Consider the following 16,878-nt stretch of genomic DNA (forward strand, 5'->3'; position numbering starts at 1 on the left):
GTATAAAGGGCGGGGTCACTACGAATGTAGTGCGGGACAATACGTTGAGAATATGGGTATCGCGGGAGGCGTGCCAGAGATAAATCCCTGCAGTCGCGCTATCCTCTGTGTCCTCGGTGGCTCAGATGGGTAGAGCGTCTGCCATGTAAGCAGGAGATCCCGGGTTCGAGTCCCGGTCGGGGCACACATTTTCATCTGTCCCCGTTGACGTATGTCAACGCCTGTAAGCAGCTAAGGGTGTTCATTTCATTGTAAAATGACAGTAAGGCGTCAACCGACTGAGGGCAGTGCTTCAGAATTGGTAGCACGTTCGCGCGCTGCCATGCTGCAGCCGACTGACGTTGCGTCGGTGGTGGTCGCAGGGTCAGCAGCGGCAATTCGGTTTCCTCTGAGGCTATTGAAGGCCTTGTAGGCGCTATTGGTCTTCTAGAGGGAACCCAACCTGGTGACAGTCAGCGGGGTTGAGTGCGGGCCTGATAATCGGGCATTACCTTCTGGTCTTAAAGTTCTGGTAGCTCTTTCAACTTTTGTCATCCTGTGAGGCTTAGCTCGGTGCCTTGTACTATGTAGGGATGTCGGGTTGCCTGGGGCATGTTTCCTCTGCTTTGCTGAAATCCGAGCGGGTACCTCGCTATTTTTGTTGCTGGCTTAGCAATGGCTGTGAACTGGTCGTGTTCTAATGTCGGTCTCTTCCCGGGATACACTGTCTTGCGCTGTTTTAGAAGATGCTAGTTAGTTTATGTCGGCGTATCACCCCACAGGTTCTTGTTTTTGGGGTGGAGGTTGAGCCGTGCGTGGCTCGTGTTCCCGCCATCATGTATGTTACACCTTGCTTTTAACGTACTTCCACCTCACTACGTTAATTTAAATTACTACTGTCACTGAGTCGCTGCTTTGCCTGACCGTGAGCGGCGTTAGCAGCACGTATCAACATATCCCCTCTCGTAGTATCTTTGCTCGACTGCTATTACTTCACAGTCGTAGTCTGTCGTAAGGAGTTTGGGTCGCGAGTTCCGGTCTGCCAGTCAGTTGGAACGCGTCTGGAGCGCAGTCCGGACCTGCCAGTCGGGGAGTTGGAATGCGGCTCTAGTGCAGTCGGGTTGGAGCAGCAGTGAGGTCTGCGTCGACGTGGCTCGCCCGACCATTGCCGCCACGCATCACTTGAGCCGGGCCACGGTCTCGCTGGATCGTCGGTCGGTCGTCCTACCAGACGACGCGTTTTGGCTCGCCGATCGTTCATGAGTCGGCTGTCTGTGTGTTTGTGTGTGCATCGACTTCCGATTTGTCTTCGTGCGTGCTGAGTTACTGTTGTGTATCGTTCAGGTCTTCGTGCAGTGTTGTCAGGTTGTGTGTGTAGCTGCCGTTATTTCCACTGACGACTGTTTTAGATGTTGTCCGCAGACTGCCTCCGAGAAGTCCGTCGTCTCATCGGCCGACGTGTAACTGGTTCTCTGAGCGCTTCTGGGCCCCTTCAGGGAAGCAAGGTGTAACATACATGATGGCGGGAACACGAGCCACGCACGGCTCACCTACTAATAATTTGTTACGGCAATACTGCGGTACAACAAAATTAAAATAGTGGCACAATGATTATGGGTTGCAAGAGGTATCACATTTGCATGAAACGAGGACTGTTAAGCAGAGGAGACTAAATGCTGTAAAGTAGCCGTTATAGCATTCGTGTCGAGCATAGATCTAAAATTAAAGCATACTGCAAAATTGGGTATATTACTGTGTTAGTAGTAATCAGTAGAAGATGTAGTTCTCGTTAGTACGTAAACACCTAGACACGAGTTAACTGGTTTTAAAACGCATTTTGTATGTTGAGCTGCGCGAGCGAGCTAGCTCAGTCCTATCCTCGCGTTGTACGCACCCAGGCCTGTCTTTCTCGTGGGCCTCACTGCCGAGTTTCTGACTTCATAGCGGGGAAGTGTTTCCGAGCGCGTAGAGCGATGTTTAGCACGTCAGATATTCTGTGTGATGGAAGAACATCACATACGTCACATGGATTCCATGTCTCTTCAGTGTTCTGTCGGATTTCGGTTGAAGCCCATATGTATATTTACGTACGCTATTTCTAAGTGTCATCAAATTGACGATAGCTGGCCTCTGTGGCCGAGTAGTTCCAAGCGCTTCAGTTTGGAACCGCGCTGCTGCTACGGTCGCAGGTTTGAATCCCGCCTCGGGAACGGATGTGTGTGATGTCCTTAGGTTAGTTATGTTTAAGTAGTTCTAAGTTCTAGGAAACTGATGACCTCAGATGTTAAGTCCCATAGTGATTAGAACTATTTGAACCATTTGAAATTGACGATATCTCTAAAAGCTGTCGTTAATTGTATGATTTACTGTAATAAAATGACGGGAACCGTCGTCTTCATGATTAAACAATTATTCTAAATTGCTTATTATGAAAGTACAGCGTTTCGAGGCGACGCGACACTGAGAATACACAAGAAATGCAATGCTGCCGGCCGGAGTGGCCGAGCGGTTCTAGGCGCTTCAGTCTGGAACCGCGCGACCGCTACGGTCGCAGGTTCGAATCCTGCCTCGGGCATGGATGTGTGTGAGGTCCTTAGGTTAGTTAGGTTTAAGTAGTTCTAAATTCTAGGGGACTGATGACCTCAGAGGTTAAGACCCAAACTGCTCAGAGCCATTTGAACCATTTTGCAATGCTCTAGGTCCTAATAACATATCAACGATTAAAGTTTTCAGTTAATAACAACTCTACGGTTAAAGCTTTCGGGAGACGGCAATACGGTAAGTACGGTCGCAAAGCACTCACGGTCGGTACAGTACAGTGAATTGAGTCGCGGGATTGCAAGGTATTAGCTCATCTGTCCGCGTGTAACTGCATCCATTTTTTTTTACTTTCCTTCGCGTTTTCTGGTCCGTTCTGACGCTTTCTTATTAGTTTAATAAGAGTATATTCTGTAATATTCAGTGTTATGTAAATATAAGGGCGCTCTTTCTGAGGAGTGAGTTCGTTCCATTAGCTCGATCTACAAGACAGCTTGGATTACTTGCAGTAAAATATTTTGCGCGTTTTTGTTTTAAGTTTTGTATTTCATATGTTGTAAGGATTCTACTGCTGAATAGGAACGGTGATCACCTGCGAATGACTTTAGGATTTTACTAAAAACTGAGAATGATGAAATAATTTTAACTTATGTCCAGAAATATTGTAATTTTTTCTGCACTATTCGTAATGCGACCATTATAAGCCGATGTCCTTATTGGCAGCTGATCATAGCATTTTGCTTTTTGCGTTATAACATATCCGTGGATACTGAAGTTTTTACTTGTGTATACTTCAGACATAGCGACAAGACTGACATATGGAAAGGGGAGGAAATGTGCGTTTTAAGAGAACTAACGTGGGAATTTTACGTCCGTCCATTTCGTAAACAATCTGATTCGAGAGGTCGATGCAGCCTATAACAGCCTCTGGAGCTTTTTTTCCCCTTTATTGTTATTTTAATACCTTTACAAGTAATAAAGGTAGGCCGGCAGCGGCCTATGTACACCGCTCTTCAACCACAGTGAACACATACAGGAAACAGAAAGACAGAAAAAAAAACAAACGTGGTGGACAAAAACGGGAGACAGACATAGTAAAGTAATGGAGCCGTTCACTGGCGCACTGTATAATAAAAAACGTTCAGCACTAAACACAACGAGGAAGAACGAGTTTGCACACGTGAACGAAGGAGCACAAACGGAGAAAACACTGAATCCCTGACGTGAAGACACACACGAGCACTGGCGACGATCTCCGGCGCACGGAAATGCACTGTTCACGCACAAAGCCGGGGACCTTCCAAAGGTGCGGGTAAGGTGGGAGAGGGGGGGGGGGTTGATGCCAGTGGGAGAGGAGAAGGGATGGGGCGCGACGAGGAGGGCTGGAGAGGAGAGGAAGTGGGAGGGACACAGTTGAGGAGATTCAAATGGCTCTGAGCACTATGGGACTTAACATCTGAGGTCATCAGTCCCCTAGAACTTACAACCACTTAAACCTAACTAACCTAAGGACATCACACACATCCATGCCCGAGGCAGGATTCGAACCTTCGACCCTAGTGGTCGCGCAGTTCCGGACTGAAACGCCTAGAACCGCTCGGCCACAACGGTAGACTAAGTCGAAACATTATGACCAGTGCCCACCGCGACGATGACGCCGCTTGCTGGCGTTCCGAGCGCTTGATGGGGTAATACACTACTGGCCATTAAATTTGCTACACCACGAAGATGACGTGATACAGACGCGAAATTTAACCGACAGGAAGAAGATGCTGTGATAAGCAAATGATTAGCTTTTCAGAGCATTCACACAAGGTTGGCGCCGGTGGCGACACCTACAACGTGCTGACATGAGGAAAGTTTCCAACCGATTTCTCATACACAAACAGCAGTTGACCGGCATTGCCTGGTGAAACGTAGTTGTGACGCCTCGTGTAAGGAGGAGAAATGTGTACCATCACGTTGCCGACTGATGGAGGTCGGATTGTAGCCTATCACGATTGCGGTTTATCGTATCACGGAATTGCTGCACGCGTTGGTCGAGATGCAATGACTGTTAGCAGAATATGGAATCACTGGGTTCAGGAGGGTAATACGGAACGCCGTGCTGGATCCCAACGGCCTCGTATCACTAGCAGTCGAGATGACAGGCATCTTATCCGCATGGCTGTAACGGATCGTGCAGCCAAGTCTCGATCCCTGACACAACAGATGGGGAAGTTTGCAAGACAACAACCATCTTCACGAACAGTTCGACGACGTTTGCAACAGCATGGACTATCAGCTCGGAGACCATGGCTACGGTTACCCTTGACGCTGCATCACAGACAGGAGCGACTGCGATGGTGTGCTCAACTACGATCCTGGGTGCACGAATGCCAAAGCGTCATTTTTTCGGATGAATCCAGGATCTGTTCACACCATCATGATGGTCGCATCCGTGTTTGGCGACATCGCGGTGAAGGCACATTGGAAGCGTGTATTCGTCATCGCCATACTGGCGTATCACCAGGCGTGATGGTATGGCGTGCCACTGGTTACACGTCTCGGTCACCTCTTGTTCGCATTGACGGCACTTTGAACAGTGGACGTTACATTTCAGATGTGTTACAACCCGTGGCTCTACCCTTCATTCGATCCCTCGAAACTCTTCATTTCAACACGTCCGCATGTTGCAGGTCCTGTACGGGCCTTTCTGGGTACAGAAAATGTTCGACTGCTGCCCTGGCCAGATCTCTCACCAATTGAAAACGTCTCGCCAATGGCGGCCGAGCAACTGGCTCGTCACAATACGCCAGTCACTACTCTTGATGAAGTGTGGTATCGTGTTGTAGCTGCATGGGCAGCTGTACCTGTACACGCCATCCAAGCTCTGTTTGACTCAATGCCCAGGCGTATCAAGGCCGTTATTACGGCCAGAGGTGGTTGTTCTGGGTACTGATTCCTCAGGATCTATGCACCCAAATTGCGTGAAAATGTAATCACATGTCAGTTCTAGTATATTTGTCCAAGGAATACCTGTTTATCATCTGCATTTCTTCTTGGTGTAGCAGTTTTAGTGGCCAGTAGTGTAAAAGCGGTGCAGACACGGACGGGGGTCAACAGAAGTTAGATACGGTCTGCAAATTGGGAGATAAGCAGCTTTGACAAGGCGCAGACTATTATTAAGCGGTCTGTGAATGAATATCTGGAAAACGGCGAAGCCGATCGAATGTTCACGTGCTACTGTCGTGAGCATCTGCCGAAAGACGTAGAAGGAAACTCCTAACAGGTGCTAAATAGTTCGATGTCCACGACTCTTCACAGACCATGGGGTTCCGAGGCTCTGTAAAGAGAGATAGATGGTGATATGTGGCATCTCTGCCGAAAGAACACAGTGCTCGTGCATGCATAAGTGTTTCGGAGCACATCGTTCATCGTACGCTGTTGAACACTTCGCTCCGCAGCAGACCATCCTTACGTGTTCACATGTTGACGACTGCAGTGTCGCGTTTCGACTGTCGATCAATGGAAACGTGTCGGCTCTTCGGGTGAATTACATGTTTGCCACACTAGGTCGATGGTCGTCTTCACAAACGCCGCCATCAAGATGAACAGTGGCTCGAAACGTGCAGCGTGCCGCGGACGCAGGCTGGTGGGAACACTATTGTACTGTGGGAGACATTCTCCTGCGCTTGCATGGGATCTCTGCTAGTAATCGATGACTCGCTGACAGCTGAGAACGACCTGCATCCCTTCATGCTTGGTGTCTTCCCCGACGGCGATGTCATCTTTGAGCAGTATAATTGTCCGTGTCTCGGAGCCAGAACCGTGCTACAGTGGTTTGAGGAGTATTGTAATGAACTCACGTCGTTACCTCAGCGACCAAATTCACATGATGTAACTCCTGTGGAACCCAAGTGGGTCGCATCTTGTGTGCCATCACCGCGCACGCAAATCAGCGGGCAGTTATTTACGCTAATTACGTGACCTGTGCGTATACATCTAATGCCACATATCTCCACAGGCCTGTCAACGAACTGTCGGATCCCTGATACGCAGAGTCAGTGATTTATTTCGTTTTAAGAAAGTTATTAAACAGGTGGTCATAATGTTTCGGCTCACCTGTGTATGTGTCTTTTCTGGTGCAAATGTCAAGTTTTACTTCCCAGCACCTAGCAGCTCCCAGCTGCCCGCTAGTTGCCAGTTTACACGATGAAGACATAGGAAACTCAGCAATAGCTCGGATTGAGGAGGAAGGGAAGCGGGACGTGTCTTATTTAAAGGAACCATCCCAGCATTCGCCATAAATGAATAGGGCAACAAGCATTAACCTGAACCTCTACGTCCAGCTGGGTCCGAAAGTATAACTGTGATACTGCTGGCACAGAACTCGAAAGGAAACTATGCGTCAAACTGAACAGGATTCGCACATGGTATGAACGATGCGCAGACACTCTTTACAAATGGAGTGTTGCAGAGTAACCCGTTTGTGACTATGGGGCTCCGAACCAGACAGCCAAGCACATTAGAGATGAATACCGCTTGCGATCCTATCAGGGGAGTTGGAGCGACCGCATGAAAGCTGATGACAAAGCTGTTATATGGGTTAGGAACATAGGTACTGACTTTTAGTTAGTTTTATACGTGATTTTGTATTTTCGCGTTCTAGTTATGTACATATACTAATGTTAATACCTATATTTTTAAACTTCATGTGAGCCATACGAATAAATAAGTAAATAAATAAAACCACAGACGGAAGAACATGACCAGCATGTGGAAAAGGAAGCAATTATGCGTTTTAATGCGGCTAACGAGGGAATTCTACGCATATCTTTCTCGTGAACAAACTGTATGGCTTGCGAGCTGAACAGAGTCGAAACCTGCCGGTGCACAGTGGTGAGAGCGTGACGTCACGGGGTACCAGGTTTTCTCTCCACCTTCAAGTGGGTATATTTCCCTTGGAACGCATTTTCGGCCGTATGTACATCCGACCTTTTTTGCTTATTATATTTTCAGCTGTCTTCATCCACATTTACATCTACATACATACTCCGCGAGCCACTGTACAGTGCGTGGCGAAAGATTCCTGTACAACTACTAGTCATTTCCAGTTACACTCCCAAATAGAGTAAGAGAAAACAACTGTCTATATGACTTCATACGAGCCGTAATATTTCCTTATCATCGTGGTCCTTACGCGAAATACGCGTTGGTGCCAGTAGAGTTGTTCTACAGTCGGCTTCAAATTGCAGTTTTTTTTTAATTTTTTTTCAAAAGCGTCCCCTGAAAACAACGTTTCCTCCCCTCTAGGGTTTCCTGTTTAAATTCCTGGAGCATCTCCATAATACTTGCGTGTCAATGGAACCTAGCGATAACAAATCTAGAAGCCCGTCTCTGAACTGCTTCGATATCTTCCTTCGAACCACCTGTTGAGGATCCGAAACAGTCGAGCATTACTCAAGTGCGCGTCGCGCTAGTGTCCTATACGCAGCTCTTTTTCAGAAGATCTACGATTTCCTAAAATTCTCCCAACAAACCAAAGTCTACCATTTACCTTCCCCACAACAGCCCTTGAATGCTCAGTACATTTCATATCGCTTTGCAATGTTGCACCTAGATATTTAATGACGTAACTATGTCAAGCAGCACCCTACTACTCACCTGCATCATCTTAAATTTTTCTACACTTACAGCATGCTGCCATTAACTACATCACCTAAAAGTTTGATCTAAGTGGTGTTGTATTGAGAGGTGGCATGAGCCCCCTCTCATATTTCTATCTTACTCTGAGTAATTCGATTTTCATCTGTAATTGCATGCGGTGAAAAGTCGCTATTCCTTCACACGCGGACTTCCCACACAGCGTCTCTCGCCGCCCGGGTGGTCTGGTGACAGGCGGGCTCTTCTGATCGTGAAAGGGTTAAGCCGACGGGTGTGAGGGAGTCGAGTGGATGCTTTCCAGACGCCGACATTGTCATAAGAGCGGCGGCGACACGCTCACACGGGCCTGACGGAGCGGCTGGGCTAGATATTCCGTTACTTCGCAGAAACTTAGTGAAAACACTTTCTGGCGGGCTACCAGCGAGGCGTGGGAATGAGTTGCGTTCCCAGGCAGTCTTGGCGCGCAAATTCCGGCGTTTTCTGAAAAATCATAACTGTGATTGGCTTGCTCAGGGAATAGCTCCATGACGTAGCAAAAAAAATGGTTCAAATGGCTCTGAGCACTATGGGACTCAACTGCTGAGGTCATTAGTCCCCTAGAACTTAGAACTAGTTAAACCTTACTAACCTAAGGACATCACAAACATCCATGCCCAAGGCAGGATTCGAACCTGCGACCGTAGCGGTCCTGCGGTTCCAGACTGCAGCGCCTTTAACCGCACGGCCACTTCGGCCGGCGACGTAGCAAAATCAGCGCAGAAATTGGCGTCAAGTATCTCCATTGGTGGAATAGTACTGCATCGGGAATAGAGGGGAATTTTCCGTCGGTTTGCGGGTTGCTGATTGGAACGTTTAACCACGACCACTGTCGTGGGGGCGGCAAAGTTCTGTGTTCGGGTTGTACGGGTGTTCTTGAGAGTCGGCTCTCGCCTTTCGGTAGGAGTAGGTTACAAGACTGAGCTCTCGCTGCTCTGGACAGCCTGCCTTCCGTTGGCTGTCTAATATACTTTTATTTAATTGTAACTGTTTGACAAAGTTGCTGAAGTTTCGACTTCAACGTAACTTTGCGAGTACAGTTGGCAATTGAGCGTTCTGCGTACAAGCGGCCTATGTTGTCCGTCTTGAGCAGTTTTGGCTAAAGTTGACTGTATCGGAGTTACTGTGTGACTTCGCTTGTTAAAATCACTCACTGTACCGTCAGTGATTGTGTAGCGAGCCTTCTTCGTCTCCCTCAGAGGCGTATTTGTGTTGCTAGGAAGTCTTTAGTCTGGAACAACCAGACCAGGAGAATTTGTTTCGGGCTACACTCGCGACATTATCATCACCACGACGGGACGTCGCAGCAACCAGCCATCGCCTCCGGTATGCCAGATCGTGTCCTTGCAGTTAAGAAGACAGCTTGGTGATGTATGTCCACAGCACCGGCAGATTAGGGAAATTTGCTAGGTGATAATCAGAGCTCAGCAGAGCGCGCCTGTTCGTCTTTTCTAACTTTGTTCTCTCTTGGATGTTCATTGTCTGAGTTATCACTGCTGTAGCAGCGATTAATGTTGGGTTGGCTGGGTGTTTCTCTTAAGATCTGAGTTGCAAGAAATTGGCTCCACATACCACTTGGTCATAAATGTCACAACCTAGTTTATGGACAACTTCACCTTCACAGCATTTATTTGAGTATCCAATTTGATGTATTGTAAATGTTTCACGTGTTTTGTTTATTATTTTGGGTTTAGTCATAATAAATCTAATTGTTATTTTGGACAGAACTTTCATTCTGTAGATCGGTAGAGCAACCCTTTCATTTCTCACTACGTTAATGAAACTTTCCTTAATTTCTATCCCATTAAATTACTGCAGGTGGAAAGCTCTTTTCTACTCCACATGCAGGGTCGATTACAGTCAGTCGCGTTTCTTCTTAATCCATGTGCAACAGCAAATGTCGGAGTTAGAAAAGAGGGAGGGGCTTAGAGCATCATTTCCATATGAAGGTTCTAGAAGAATTTAGTGTTAAATACACTGCTAGCCCCGGCACCTCGCAGTATTCACCATTCTTTTTTTTTTGGGGGGGGGGGGGATATCAGATCAGTCTTCTGTGGTCCCCCATGAATTCCTCTCCTGCTGGACCCTCTTCATTTGAGAGTAGCACTTGCAACCTAAATCCTCAGTTATTTGCTGGATATATTCCAATGTCTGTCTTGGGAACTTGAGCACAAGCTCCAATTGGGGAGGAAGGGGAATGAAGTAGATAGTGTGTTATTCAAAGGAATCGTCCCAGTCTTCCCCATAGCCAGAGATAACCAGATTCTGTATGTCCAGCCGGGGCAGGCCTTGTATCGCGTACCCCCAAATACTAGTCCTATGCCACTGCACCACCTCTGCCGCCTCAACCCCCCTCCCAGCGTCTGCAGGGCCCCTACCACCACTACTCTACTCCGGCTGACCCGCTATGTGCGCCTGCGCATCTCCTCGCCTCTGCTCCACACGACTCCTGCCCCGCTGTGCTGTACCGACCAGCCAGCGGCCTGGTCTCCGCTCGTGCGTGTCCATCTGGCGCGCGCATCTGGCCGCGTGTCGCAGGCGGCGTGCCCTATCCATCCCTCCGTTTATCGCTGTCACGACTTGACGGCGTCGTTACCGCACTCTATTCCGAAACTTCTAACCAAGTCCCAGTTCGTACGCCGGCCGTACCACACGTAGCTTCCGAACCTTCCAGAATTAGTATTTAACTCTCCAGCTGAGTAGGTGCTGATTTGAAATCGAGTATCAGAATAAACTGTCTCCGAATTATCGCCATGTCTCAGGAACCGCTATCCCGGTTGTTACAATCAGTGAACCAACACTGTCTGGATCACTGTTTTCTTTTTTATTAAAATCCATGTAGAAGAAATAAAAACTTTAAGGTTCGCCGATGACATTGTAATTCTGTCAGAGACGGCAAAGGTCTTGGAAGAACAGTTGAACGGAATGGACAGTGTCTTGAAAGGAGGATATAGGATGAACATCAACAAAAGCAAAACGAGGATAATGGAATATAGTCGAATTATGTCGGGTGATGCTGAGGGAATTAGATTAGGATATGAGACACTTACAGTAGTAAAGGAGTTTTGCTATTTGGGGAACAAAATAACTGATGATGGTCGAAGTAGAGAGGATATAAAATGTAGACTGGCAATGGCAAGGAAAGCGTTTCTGAAGAAGAGAAATTTGTTTACATCGAGTATAGATTTAAGTGTCAGGAAGTCATTTCTGAAAGTATTTGTATGGAGTGTATCCATGTATGGAAGTGAAACATGGACGATAAATAGTTTGGACAAGAAGAGAATAGAAGCTTTCGAAATGTGGTGCTACAGAAGAATGCTGAAGATTAGATGGGTAGATCTCATAACTAATGAGGGGGTATTGAACAGAATTGGGGAGAAGATGAGTTTGTGGCACAACTTGACAAGAAGAAGGGACCGGTTGGTAGGACATGTTCTGAGGCATCAGGGGATCACAAATTTAGCATTACAGGGCAGTGTGGAGGGTAAAGATCGTAGAGGGAGACCAAGAGATGAATACACTAATCAGATTCAGAAGGATGTAGGTTGCAGTAAGTACTGGGAGATGAAGAAGCTTGCACAGGATAGAGTAGCACGGAGAGCTGCATCAAATCAGTTTCTGGACTGGAAGACCACATCAACAACAACAACAAGAATGGTTTCCAGATTCTGTCCACCGAACACATCGTCTGCACATCCGGCGCCGCGATGTGCAGTTTGTGTGGATGGCATACCACTGTGAGAGAGTCCATGCCCTCTTTACATGTCTCCTCTCATTTTCATCAATGTTCTGTGTCATTGCACGGTAGTAACAGACCGAATAAGGTTATTGTAATGAGAGTATTTGTACTGAGACCTAAAAAAAATACTTTTCACTTGATTCCTAAACATGTTGGGTTACTTCCCTGGGTGGCTTGTGCGAGCAACACGGCATTTACAGTTGGGTGCTGCACTTCCCTGAATTCTGAGGGGTTGGTACAATCGGCATTAGCGCGTGGCGGAATGACTGACGTCGGTCGAGTTTCGCCTGTTGTATGCAGGGCGAAACGACCTTCGAGACGTCTGAGTGTCGCCGCAGTTTATGTGTTTACTGTTCCGGCGCGTCGGGAAGGAAGATTCCTGGCACCGACTGACTGCATTGTCCTCTTGATTCTGAGACTACTTGTGGGGTGTGCCCTGTTTGGTGCGACTGTCTGGCGCCGGATGGCCGGTGGTCTAGGCAGGTTGTTTTCGTAGCTGGTCAAACGGCAAGTTCAGTGCCCTCAGCTGAATAGCAGAGGCATGATTGGTCATCTTAAACTGAGGATAGTTGATGTAATTAAACCCCGCTCGAAATTGGAGGGAACAGTCGCTATTAGCACGAATGATGTTCTGAGACAGTGTGGAGGAATTTTGGAATCAGAACTGAATGCTGATTAACGGCTTTCGAGGAGAGTAGGGAGTAGAGCAATGTTGGCTTCGCTCTTGCGTTGCGCGGGCAGGGAATACGGGATCTGATCTGCCTCAGAGTCGAATGGTCTTGCGACTTGGTCGCTCGTTTTCGGAAGAACTTAGAATTCTCGGACAGCCTTTGCGACCAGGGGTTGACACAGAGTTGCTGCACGGCAGAAGTCGGCGCCTACATCATGACACTGCCTACCGACCACGTGCTGCAGATTTAAGTACTGGTACAGTATTTTCTGTCTCCCGCATTTTAGGACCTTATCAATTTTATACTGAATCCCTCAGCAGCACGCGCGCTCGCTTTGCTACAAGTCCACCTTGCTTGTTTCTCCATGTGATCCCATTTGAGCTCTCACTAGTAATTGCGATACTGCTATATACACTCCTGGAAATTGAAATAAGAACACCGTGAATTCATTGTCCCAGGAAGGGGAAACTTTATTGACACGTTCCTGGAGTCAGATACACCACATGATCACACTGACAGAACCACAGGCACATAGACACAGGCAACAGAGCATGCACAATGTCGGCACTAGTACAGTGTATATCCACCTTTCGCAGCAATGCAGGCTGCTGTTCTCCCATGGAGACGATCGTAGAGATGCTGGATGTAGTCCTGTGGAACGGCTTGCCATGCCATTTCCACCTGGCGCCTCAGTTGGACCAGCGTTCGTGCTGGACGTGCAGACCGCGTGAGACGACGCTTCATCCAGTCCCAAACATGCTCAATGGGGGACAGATCCGGAGATCTTGCTGGCCAGGGTAGTTGACTTACACCTTCTAGAGCACGTTGGGTGGCATGGGATACATGCGGACGTGCATTGTCGTGTTGGAACAGCAAGTTCCCTTGCCGGTCTAGGAATGGTAGAACGATGGGTTCGATGACGGTTTGGATGTACCGTGCACTATTCAGTGTCCCCTCGACGATCACCAGTGGTGTACGGCCAGTGTAGGAGATCGCTCCCCACACCATGATGCCGGGTGTTGGCCCTGTGTGCCTCGGTCGTATGCAGTCCTGATTGTGGCGCTCACCTGCACGGCGCCAAACACGCATACGACCATCATTGGCACCAAGGCAGAAGCGACTCTCATCGCTGAAGACGACACGTCTCCATTCGTCCCTCCATTCACGCCTGTCGCGACACCTCTGGAGGCGGGCTGCACGATGTTGGGCGTGAGCGGAAGACGGCCTAACGGTGTGCGGGACCGTAGCCCAGCTTCATGGAGACGGTTGCGAATGGTCCTCGCCGATACCCCAGGAGCAACAGTGTCCCTAATTTGCTGGGAAGTGGCGGTGCGGTCCCCTACGGCACTGCGTAGTATCCTACGGTCTTGGCGTGCATCCGTGCGTCGCTGCGGCCCGGTGCCAGGTGGACGGGCACGTGCACCTTCCACCGACCACTGGCGACAACATCGATGTACTGTGGAGACCTCACGCCCCACGTGTTGAGCAATTCGGCGGTACGTCCACCCGGCCTCCCGCATGCCCACTGTACGCCCTCGGTCAAAGTCCGTCAACTGCACATACGGTTCACGTCCACGCTGTCGCAGCATGCTACCAGTGTTAAAGACTGCGATGGAGCTCCGTATGCCACGGCAAACCGGCTGACACTGACGGCGGCGGTGCACAAATGCTGCGCAGCTAGCGCCATTCGACGGCCAACACCGCGGTTCCCGGTGTGTCCGCTGTGCCGTGCGTGTGATCATTGCTTGTACAGCCCTCTCGCAGTGTCCGGAGCAAGTATGGTGGGTCTGACACACCGGTGTCAATGTGTTCTTTTTTCCATTTCCAGGAGTGTAGTTGGGAGATTAATATTTGATTCATTAGGACCTCCAGTCTTTATCGTCAATCTCTTGCATCACAGAATGTAGGAGACCCTTGTTCTCGAGCCAACTCTTGTTCTCATAATAGTTCAGTACACCCTACCCTTTAACCTACTGTGTGTTTAGACAATCATGTGCATTTATGTTCTGGGGTATAATAAATCTCATTGTAATATTTAATCCTCATATCATTTCGTAGATATATGCAGAATCCCATTTCCTGTTGTTCTCCTTCTTTTGAGTAGATTACGATTTTTATTAAATTATTGCGAGTGTCCACTCCTTATTTTACCAACTAGCAGGGCCAACCATCATTTCCTTCTGGTACCGTTGTGCGCATAATTAATTGGGTGATAGGTAAGGAGGGGGTCGAGTGCATGTCTCGTTCTCATGCAAAATTCGTCTGAATTAAAGGGGTACAAACTCTTCTCCACCCCGGCACCTTGCAACTGTTGACCAATAGCACATTGTGGCGCCAATCGGTACACATGAGACAGAATGCGTACCTAGTCTCATATGCAAATGCCGTTAGGCGAAATTTGAGAGTCTGGCATGCGAAGTCTCCAAATAACATCCTTTGCAAATATTGCCTAACGGCAATTGTATAAGAGACTTTATTTTTATTGTATTGCTCACTTACATAAGATTTCTTAACACATTTTATCTGATGATGATGACTCGAAATGCGTCATAAGTAAAGTTTTTAGCGATCAAGATCTTTTCTTAGAATTACTGCATACTGGTCGAGTCTTTGGCATCGCCATCAGATGGGATTAAAGGAAGAGATTGCAGCAGTTCAAACATTTGCTGCTAGAGTTGTTAGTGAGAGGTTAGACCAGCACGCGAGTATTACGGAGATGCTTCGTGACTCTAATCGGAACCACTGGAGGGAAAACAACTAATGAGAAATTTAGTGAAGGGGCATTTGCGGCTGACTACAGAACGATTGTACTTGTGGCAATGGACATTTTGCGTAAGAATCACAAAGAGAAGATAGGGTAGATTAGGTCCCGTATTGAGGCGTACCGATAGTCGTTTTTCCTTCGTTCGATTTTAAGGCTGGAACAGGAAAGGAAATAACCAATAGCGGTAGAAGTTACTCACAGACATTCAGCGTACTGGTGGCTTGCGGAGTATGTGTGTAGATGGAGAAGTAGATTATGGAGCTTCTAATTCACCACAGATGAATTTAAGTTACCGAGCCGCTGATTTATTCACATTTGTACTTCAATCATGAAACGAAATTGTTTTTGAAAGATCATCACTGTTATCAGTATTTTGTAAAATTGTAATACTGTTTACATAAGTTACCAATAATCATTTTTATTTGAAATACTGGCATTAGTGCATAAACATCTGCCTCACATAATCCACCCATTACAAACATACTTTGCACTTTGTATGACAACAGCTACAGTATACCGTCTTGCTTTTTGCTTGTGATGTAAGGAGCGTTTTTGCTTGCTGTTGGTTCTACTTTACGTAGAATATATTGCCGAAATATCGCAATTTTGTGTTGCACGTGACGAAATGGCTCCTCAACGAGAAATAGCAGGCAGTGACGTCACAAAACTGGTACAGTGCCACGCCAATGTCAGCTAACTGGTCCCGTGTGCCGCCGGCTTCAGTATCATTATGGCCTGATCCGCTGGTACGTTTACCTACAACTGATTTGCGGCGTCAGTCGTGTCTGAAACAGTCATGTGTCCTTCGAAGCGAATTGTTAAGTTCTACATCTACATGGATAGTCTGCAAATCACATTTAAGTGCCTGGCAGAGGGTTCACCGAACGACCTTCACAATTCTCTATTATTCCAATCTCGTACAGCGCGCGGAAAGAATGAACACCTATATCTTTCCGTAGGAGCTCTGAATTCCCTTATTTTATCTTGGTGATCGTTCCCCCCTATCTAAGTCGGTGTCAACAAAATATATTCGCGTTCCGAGGAGAAAGTTGGTGATTGGAATTTAGTGAGAAGATTCCGTCACAACGAAAAACGACTTTCCTTTAATGATGTCCATCCCAAATCCTGTATCATTTCAGTGGCACTCTCTCCCATATTTGCGATAATACAAAACGTGCTGCCTTTCTTTGAACTTTTTCGATGTACTGCGTCAGTCCTGTCTGGGAAGGATCCCACACCGCCCAGCAGTATTCTAAAAGAGGAACGGACAAGCATAGTGTAGGCAGTCTCCTTAGTAGGTCTGTTACATTTTCTAAGTGTCCTGCCAATAAAACGCAGTCTTTGGTTAGCCTTCCCCACAACATTTTCTATGTGTTCCTTCCAATTTAAGTTGTTCGTAATTGTAATACCTAGGTGTTTAATTGAATTTACGGCTTTTAGATTAGACTGATTTATCGTGTAACCGAAGTTTAACGAGTTCCTTTCAGCACTCAAGTAGATAACCC

The 16,878-nt window shown here is 47.5% G+C and overlaps 1 protein-coding gene and 1 non-coding gene across 3 annotated transcripts in view; both read left to right on the forward strand.

Moving 5' to 3' along the window:
• Positions 1–16,878, forward strand: part of LOC126424843 (mediator of RNA polymerase II transcription subunit 1-like) — an 867,028-nt gene that overhangs the window by 441,220 nt on the left and 408,930 nt on the right. The window lies entirely within an intron of this gene.
• On the forward strand, positions 111–184 carry Trnat-ugu (transfer RNA threonine (anticodon UGU)). The gene has a single exon. It is a non-coding gene; the product is annotated as a tRNA-Thr (tRNA).

This window comes from Schistocerca serialis, chromosome 10, assembly GCF_023864345.2.
Source record: "Schistocerca serialis cubense isolate TAMUIC-IGC-003099 chromosome 10, iqSchSeri2.2, whole genome shotgun sequence".
NCBI lineage: Eukaryota > Metazoa > Arthropoda > Insecta > Orthoptera > Acrididae > Schistocerca > Schistocerca serialis.